The sequence below is a fragment of the Gastrolobium bilobum genome, unplaced genomic scaffold (assembly GCF_033153095.1).
Source record: "Gastrolobium bilobum isolate Gb01-03AN ecotype WA unplaced genomic scaffold, APGP_CSIRO_Gbil_v1 utg44794, whole genome shotgun sequence".
Classification (NCBI taxonomy): Eukaryota; Viridiplantae; Streptophyta; class Magnoliopsida; order Fabales; family Fabaceae; genus Gastrolobium; species Gastrolobium bilobum.
The window spans coordinates 4,746-13,960 of NW_026899818.1; the positions used below are offsets into that span (position 1 = coordinate 4,746).

The following is a 9,215-nucleotide window of genomic DNA, read 5'->3' on the forward strand; positions in this document are numbered from 1 at the left end:
CACCACAAAGAGGCTTGCTAGGCGCTCTATGTGTGAAGATGGAGGCTAGGTGAAAGTTTTTGAAAGAGTGAAGCTCTCAATGTGAAAGCTTCACAAGTGGCGCAGGAGAAAAGAGAGAATAGGCTAGGCTTTTCAGAAAAACCCTTGGAGGAACAACTTACCACTTAGGCGCATAAGAGGAGAGTATTTAAAATAAAATACCAATCAGATTTTTCTCCCAAAAATCTGATCATTAGGCGCCAGATTGGAGAGAGAAGTGGAGCTGTTTTATTTCAAAAATTGCTAATAGGCTCCTGGAATATTCTCTTGAGAATTTGTTCAAAACCTATTCAAAATTCTAATCAGAAATCTTCATAAGATCAGCTATATGGTGCGCCCCATATAGCCCAAAAAGGTGACCAGATACATCTGAGTAGTTGCATTCAAATTTGAATCAATTCACTCAGATTTTCTCCCAACTGACTGAATCTTCTGGAGCTGATTTTGATGAGCAAATCTTGCTCACCAACAGCCCAAATCAGTGCCATATATAGCCTTGGATTATGTCCAAAAGATTCTCTCATGATACTAGTGATTTGTTCCAACAAGATCTCATCTTATCCTTTTGTTATGAAACAGCTCCAAATTCGAATTCAAATTCGAATTCAAATATTTGAATTCAAACATTCAAATTCAAATGTTCAAAATTCAAATTCAAAATTCAAATTCAAAATTCAAATTTCAAATTCCAAAATTCAAATTTCAAAATTCAAATTTAAAATTCGAATTTCAAATTTCAAATTTCAAATTCAAAATTCAAAATTTAAATGTTTGATAATTAATTTAACTAATCAAATTAATTAGTAATGTCTTGGACTATCCAAGCCCATTACAATGATCCATGTGCCCTCCACCCCTTTAGGTGGAGTTCCAAACAACTTCTTGGGCTAATAACTATTATTAGGCCCAATATCTTTAATGCTAGAGCATCTAGACAATTAGGTGTTTGTGTGTGACCCATTAGGTCCGACTTAGCCACTGACATAACTATTGTTGGTCCTTGTGTGTGCCACCCATTGGTTATTAGGTACATTTGAGGTGTTAGAAGCATTTGCAAATTTGGGGATTTTAGGAAAAAAAAAGAAAACTCTGGCGAATTTTCTGTAGAATTGGCAGAATTCAGGTGAACTTCAGGAGAGCATATCTCCCTCCATAGAGGTCCGATAGGGACGTTCCATATGCCATTTTGAAGCTTGATATGTCCCCTACATTGTGTCAAAATATGAGAATATTCTGGGTTGCACGCAGCCCTGTAGAAGCCTGTGAACACGGACTGTCCAGAACGCTTCTATGCAGGGGCTGTTTCTGGCAGTTTTTGGGAATTTTATTCCCGCTTCGTTTCTCAGTCAAATTAAGCGTATGATATATCAAATTGAAGGTTTAGATGTCTAGTTTGTGGTGTAAGAATTTGAGAGCAATTGGATGAGTGGATTTTCTGCAGTAATTCATGAAGTGAGAGAAGTTTAGAGCTGTTTTGGAGTTGGCTGGCAGTTTTGCTTGTCCAACTTTAAGCGGCGATAGCCGGAGCAAACGAGCTCCAAATAAAGCGTGCAATAGCTTCCTAGAAAGGTAATTAAGTAAGAAAAAAAAGATAGCTAGAAAGGAATGAAATTAAAATGGCCTTGAAGGCCGTAGCATGTGAAAGGGAAAAAAAAAATTTTCATATGCGGAATTACACATGCAATCAAGAATCATGCTTTATGGCATGTGATGTTATCTTTGTTTGTGAGTTCAAAACTCCAAGACGATCAGTGTTAGGTTTGAAGGGTTCAAACCCTCTAACGTTGATCAACACCACCCACGTCAAGATGCAAGAACACTTTCTTGAAAGCCACCAATTGACCACCCAAAAGAGGCTTGCTATGCGCTCAATAGGCGAAGAAGGAGGCTAGATATATGTGTTTAGAAGAGTGAAGTCTCCAGCATGAAAACTTCACAAGAGTGGGAATGGTATATAGAAGAATTGGCTAGGTTCTTTTGAAAAACCTTAAGGAGGAACTCACCAACTAGGCGTACAAGAGAGGGAGAGAATTAGTGTATCAAATCAGAATTTTACTTTTTTTTTTTTTTTTTTGATAACAATCAGAATTTTACTTTACTTATAATGAAAGTGGCGCACAAGTGAGTGAGACAAAGGTGGAGTTGTTGCAATTCAAAAATCCCAACAACCTCCCCTTTGAATCCTCATAAGACTAGGTCTTTATCTAGTCAAAATTCTGAACCAATGGTCATCATATGACCACCAATTCATGCGCCCCTATTCAGCCCAAAAAGGGTCCAGATACATTTGAGCTGTTGCATTCAAGTTTGAACCAACTAGCTCACTGATTCTCTCAACAACCAAATCTGATTGGAGCTTGTTGGTTTGACAAGATGACAATCATCTCCCACCAAAATGGCACCCCAAATCAGCCCTTGGAGATCTCCATAGATCTTCTCTTGATACAAGGGATTTGTTCCAACAAGATCTCATCTGATCCTTTTGTTATGAAACAACTTTTCATAGCCAATTCAAATTCAAATTCAAACATTTAAATTCAAACGTTCAAACATTTAAATTCTAAATTCAAATTCAAATTTCCAATTCAAAATTCAAATTTCAAATTTCAAATTCGAATTTCAAAATTCAAAATTCAAAATTCAAAATTCAAAATTCAAATTCAAAATTCAAAATCAAAATTCAAATTTCAAATTCAAAATTCAAAATTTAAATAATATTTATATTTGATAATTAATTTAACTAATTAAATTAATTAGTAATGTCTTGGACCATCCAAGCCCATTAACAATACCATGTGCCCTCTCCCTCTTATGTGGGCTTCCAAACTTCATCTTGGGCTAACAACCATTATTAGGCCCAATACCTTTAATGCTATATCATCATGACATTAAGGTGTTAGTGTGTGACCCATTAGGTCCAATATAGTCACTGACATAAATGGGCTCGGGCCCAACAAGCACACAACCCATTTAATGACAACACAGAGCACTAGCAATGCTTTGTTGCCCCAGAACTAGTTAGATTAATGATTTGATCATCCTATTAAACATATTTGGTTGCCGTATGTTTGTCCCTTCGTCTCATTTACCTTCCCATAAAACCTAGGGTAAGGAAACGCATCAACCCTTGCGGTTTAGGGTTAGCTTTTATGAAATAGGGAGTCTTCAATTTACTGACTCTAAAGGCAGATCATCTTATGATCTCTTTTACTATGCATAGATTCTCGAGTCACAGTAAATGTCATCCCGATTTCTCCGGTTTAAGGATAACCTAATCTCTCACAGAGATTTGACGAATTCCTTCAGCTTATTACCCTAGCTCTGTGCCCTATCAGGATAAGCCCAAGAGCATACCTATGAGTCTCCATGTTTCAGGCAGACGAGGTATACAATCAAGGCATGCCTTCTAGAACACAGTCTAAGTGATAACTTCTGGTATGAGGAAAGACATACCCAAATATATAGAGATTACTCTAATGATACTATTTGTAAGATTTCCTCATAGAGTCTCTTTGAGGGTCTGTTCAGTGCGAGTTATACCCTTATAGGTCCACCCACGACTTTAGCTAAGACATCTCCATATCTGTAGCACATGAGGTCTATACCTTGTATCCATATACAAGTAGATAAGTCGTGCTAGTCTTACCCGAGATTACTGACCCCATTCTCAGTATCTCTAGACTAGGAACATAAAATTAGGAATAAACATCCGGTATTCTTGAATTCCCATGATTGTGATCTCATCACAGATACTCAAGAGATACTTATTTTATTCCACGGGGTTTATCAAGTTATTCATAATATATTAACATTAGTATCGAGACATAATTATGAAACAAGATAAAGAGTGCTTTTATTTATTTGCGACAATATTAAAAAGGTCTACATCTATGTCCTTATTTAATCATAAGATTGTCTCTAGGACACCCAAATACTAACACAAGGCCATGTTTTATTGTTTATTTTATGTATGGGCTGAAGCGATGAAACCCTAGCCGTTCTGAATGACGACTATTTAAGGGAGACTTTAGGAAACCCTTCAGCAGTCAGTTTTTGGGAGTTATACGACAGACAAGTTTTTCTCTGAGTTTTAATTCAATTATGTTCTTCTTCTTCATCTTCTGTTCTTATTCTTTTTTTTTTTTTTTTATTATGTTTACCTTAGCCATGCGAGGCTAAGAACCTTTTAATCAACCTAAGGGTAACGGATTCCATGGATTAGTCTTGAGGGTCTGTGTTTTATTTTAAATCAGTTTCGTTTCCCTTCCTAACTCAGATTGATATCGTGTGATCGTGGATATTCAATCTGAGGTTCGCGATTGCGATTATGGAAAGGGATTAATCATCAGATTTGATGATTAGGTTGATTGACCCTATGACCTTAAATCAAACGGGCTGATACTCTGTGATTGTATGAGTAGAAGCACCGTATTTGATCAAATGCTAAGCGATCGCTTAGAGAGGGTTGTCAATTGGAAATAAGGATTCTGATTCAATTGACAATCAATCACGATTTTGATATCTTTTTATCTGAGGAAAGACGTCCATGGAACCCTAACCTTAGGTTGGTTAATTTTTAATTACGAATTTTACTTCCAATTTTATATTTTTCCTTTTTAATTATTCAACCAAAATTCAAAACCCCCCTTTTAATTTTCTGTCATCATAAGCGATTTTTACCAAAACAATTTCCTTGAGAGACGACTTAGGGTTTCCACTTTACTGCAAATTTTTTGAAGCCTAAAAAAAATATTTTAATTTGCGCGAGTTTGACAGCTCGTGTTATAGAGATGGTAAACTGAGCTCGACCCGGAGGGCTGACCCACTAACTTATTTTTGTAACTAAATTAAAATTTCATACTTCCTCTTTTATAATTATATTTCTAAATCTGATTTCAATTTTTGTAAATACAAATTTGTAAAATTCAAAATACTAAGGACACAAATCCTTGCAAAAAAAATAATTATTTATTATTATTTTGTAATTTTGATTGTTATAAGTGAATATCTATCTCTGAGATAAAATATAAAAACTTTGATGCGACTATAAGAATTTTTTTATGTGATAAATATAAAACTTATCACTTTCTGGTATATAAAGAAGACAATTAGAGGTTGCAAACTGGACTCAGTCCGAAGGACCGTCCTGCTAACATTTTTTTATAATTAAATTAAAATTTCGCCCTTCTTCTTTTATAATTAAATTTCTATTTCTTATTTTAATTTTTGTACTATTGATGTTTTTTACGAGCTTTCAAAAATTTTCTTTGACACGAAGAAAGTAGGCACCTGGGGCTTCACGTACATATAAAATATAGTTATTCGGAATTCTGTAGCTTCCGAAACAGAACTCGCAAAGTACTCGATAAATTAGTGAAATTTTCCAAAAACCTCCTGACTTGCAAAATTTATATTAAATCAGGCTTACAAGCTTTTGACATAAACTTTATATAATTTGAAAATAGACAACTGGGGCTTTACGTACATATGAATTATACCTCATTCGGAGATCTGTAGCCCCAGAAATAGAACTCGCAAGGTGCTCGCTAAATCAGTTCAAAAATCCGAATCCAATTACAACAGAAATTGTTTTGACAATTTAAAGACTAGAATAACGTAAGTTTCAGAAGAAATATAAAAATTATCCTACAACCCTTTTCAAAACAGAATATAAATCATAACATGCCATTCTTCAAAGTGCTACATCAAGGTTGAATATTCAATACACGTCCAACAGAAACGGCGAATAATAGCAGTAATTCCCAAACAGAAGAACATCAACAAAATACTTCCAAGGACATACTTTATCAAATATTTCTTCGTCCTCCTGCAATTTTATAAAAATTGAGCCCTAGAAGAGGTGAGAAAAATCCCAGTAGTGTGGCAAAAAATCCAGCAATGCAACAATGTCAACTTAAATACCGAATTTCCAAAATTGTCACATCATCAAATAGTTCCAGAACAGATTTCAAGATATAATCAGAATGTGTATATAACGCCAGAATACTAATCAGAATGCGTATATAACGCCAGAATAATGTACGTTCATAGCACTGCAGTGCACGTACTAACTAACTAACACAGTGGAGATTCCATTTGGCCCATTAGAGGGGAATTGCAACTGCGACCTATGCGAACTGAGCCACGGTTCCTTCTCCCTGGTACCTGAGGGATGCCTATATGATGCGTGCTCAAACATATGCTTACTCGTATCAAATACTTCGGTTTCCAAAATTGAATGCTTGATGCTATATGCTATGATATGTTTTGCTTCGCACACACATGACCAAATGCAATTTTTATGATGTTCATGAGCATGACTAAATATCAGAATCAGAGAGTCATAGTTTACAGAATATGGCCACATAAATTCGAAGTATAATATATTTCCAAGACTGAATTTCCAATAATTCATAATCCAAATCAAGTTATCATTACCTTCAAGCAGAATCAAAATGCGACACATGTGCAACAAATCAAAAATCCAAGCACTAAATTAACAGTCACAAAGGGGTAATCTACTGAACACTTACCTTGGAGCTTTAACTTATAAATCAACATCACCATTTCAGCCCACTTTCCTAGAGTTTCACGGACCTAGACAGCAGAAATACCAAATCAGAATTTTTATGCCCTTTTTCCAATACATCATACGTAATTTCGTTTCTTCAAATTCAAGGGCCTTAAGCAGAATTCATGTTGCCATTACAATGTACTTTTATTTCTGACTTAAATTGTATATACCAATTATTATCAAGAGACAAACCCAAGATTTCTTATACATGTAGGTTCAGTTTTAATCATCAATAGATGCTCATCAATTCATCATTTACATAGTATGTCCTACACGGTTTAGGATTGCGCAAGGATGCATACGGCACGCTGCCTACAAGGCTATAAACATATGCAAAGTTTGATTCGAATTGGATATCAAGGTTCTTATGCTAATTTAATTTTTTGGCCTAAAGTTTATTTTACCAATTGCTAGCAAACGACAAAATCTCAAGGTTCCTATGCATACAGATTCGGCTTTATGACTATCACCTAAGGGATCCCAATTTTTCTTTAACATAATCCTACCTACATCACATGGCATGGTTACTTAAATTCTTAGCATGCTGCACCCTACGATTTCCACCCATGCAAGACTGTATATTTATTTTTCTAACTAAAAGGGCAGTCCAACAATTTAAATGGGGCTATTTCCAATCTCACAAAATTTCAGTTTAAGCTTACATGCATTAAATGCTAGGGCTGTCCAAAATGACAGAATTAAAGGAAGGAAAATGACCAAAATAAAATATCCTCCTAACCACGCATGAGAGGACCGAATGGTGAGGGCAAAAGGGTAGGAATTACAAGAACTATTTCCCTAAACTACACATGCAAATCGAACACTGAGGTAGAGGGAAGCTTGAGGTCCGAATTTTACCTTCCTCCAAGCCTCAAAGGGTTAGCTATACGGGTGGAGGGCAGCAACCTCACTTTTTAATGTTCTAAGAATCAAAACCAGCTGCATGCAATGGGAGGAGCGACTCCATCAAGGCAGAACCATGTTCCAATAAGGGAAAAGCTTACTCAGAAATCGGTCCAAGTAGGAGGGAACAAGAAGGCAGCGAAAAATACCTTACCTTCTCCTACTTGAAGTGAGTTGTGCGCACAAGAGGAGGGGAAAGGATGTCGAGCTAGGGCTTCAACCTCCTTGCTTATTGTTACACGACTGAACTAGAAAGGAGAGGATGAGTATGCTTGGTGTTTTGGTACCTCCTTAGGGCACTCACGGTTTGTGGGGGATATGATGTGGAAAAGGATGCACGTATTTTTTTGTGGTGTTCATCTAGGAGAGCTTACGGTTGTGAGGGAGAGCATGCAGGGAGCTAAGTGTGATTTTGAATCAAAGATTACCAATCTGTTTTCTTGAGTGGTCCTTTGCTATGCGCATGGGAAGCTAGGGAACAAAATGTGGCTGGGTTTGATTCAAAAAAAATGAGGATAAGAGGTCATAATTCTGACCCAAAAATACAAGTAACAAAATAATAATAAGATTTCTTTTTATCCTCACTAGGGGAGGGGAGGGCTGATTAGCCTTTGGACACAATGATAAACATGCAGTTTACTTTCTCTCTTCATAAGGTGCATGGAATGGGAAGATAAAGATGGATAGACATTGCCATGTGGCCACTTCTTGACCAATAAAGAATAACCATGCAGATTTCACTTGAATAATGAGGAGATAAGATTATGGATCAAGGGCTGAACTTAAGTCCTACTCAAGGACACTTGGGCCGCCGCCCCACAAGGAAATGGGTCCAAAAGTGAATATCCAGAAAGGCTCACCTATCTCATGTACAACCTTCTACTTATTATTTCATATATCTTCTAAATATTAATTAAGGCTTTCATACATTATGATTAAATTACTCCTATCCTTTTTAACTGGAGTTTTGAATTCTTAAAATATACATGTATACACTCACTTATAAATGCAATTAAAATAATTTTCCTAGCATAATTTTAATTCCACCCGAACTATATATTGAAATCAACTTCAAAGCATGATTCCCCATTCCTAATTGCACTTTATATATAAGTTCGTAATTATGCGGGATGTTACAGCGGTATAGTTGCACTGTAAAGCGTGTCGATTGAGTTTTGAGCTCTAGGTTTTAAATGAGTTATAAATGGTCTATAGAACTAGGAAATATGATTTCTGATAAAATTTGATGGAAGTAAGTTAGTTTGGGGAAGTGTGCCAACAGCGCGCGCAATAGCTTAAAACTGCAGTATTTCCAAATAACCGGAAAACTCAAGATTCATCTGATCAAGTATAATTAAAGGACAATGGTTAATGTTAAAAATTAGAGTTTCTAAATAGGTTGTGAATTTACGGACGTTTAGTGGATTAAACGAGAGTTAAATCAGTTTGAAAACGCGTGAGGTGGCGGTGGGACCCACCCCCACTTAAACCACTTAAGCCACATAAGCCTAAGACACTATTCATCATCACTTCCTCCTCTCCTCCAAGCCAAACCCGCGGCTCCCCTTCCCCATTACACATTTCCCTTTCAAATTTTCTTTTCCTTATAACTCCACCAAATGCTAACCAAATCCAACAAAGTTTAACTTGAATTTTGTTGGAAATTATCTTCTAAAGCCATTGGTGGTACCCTTGGACC

At 36.2% G+C, this 9,215-nt stretch overlaps 1 long non-coding RNA gene across 1 annotated transcript; it reads right to left on the reverse strand.

Moving 5' to 3' along the window:
* Window positions 1–5,538: 5,538 nt before the first annotated feature.
* On the reverse strand, window positions 5,539–8,123 carry LOC133293754 (uncharacterized). Its single transcript, XR_009749103.1, has 3 exons — window positions 7,472–8,123; window positions 6,573–6,636; window positions 5,539–5,866 (listed from the first exon to the last, which is right to left on the reverse strand). It is a non-coding gene; the product is annotated as an uncharacterized LOC133293754 (long non-coding RNA).
* Between the last annotated feature and the right edge of the window lie 1,092 nt (window positions 8,124–9,215).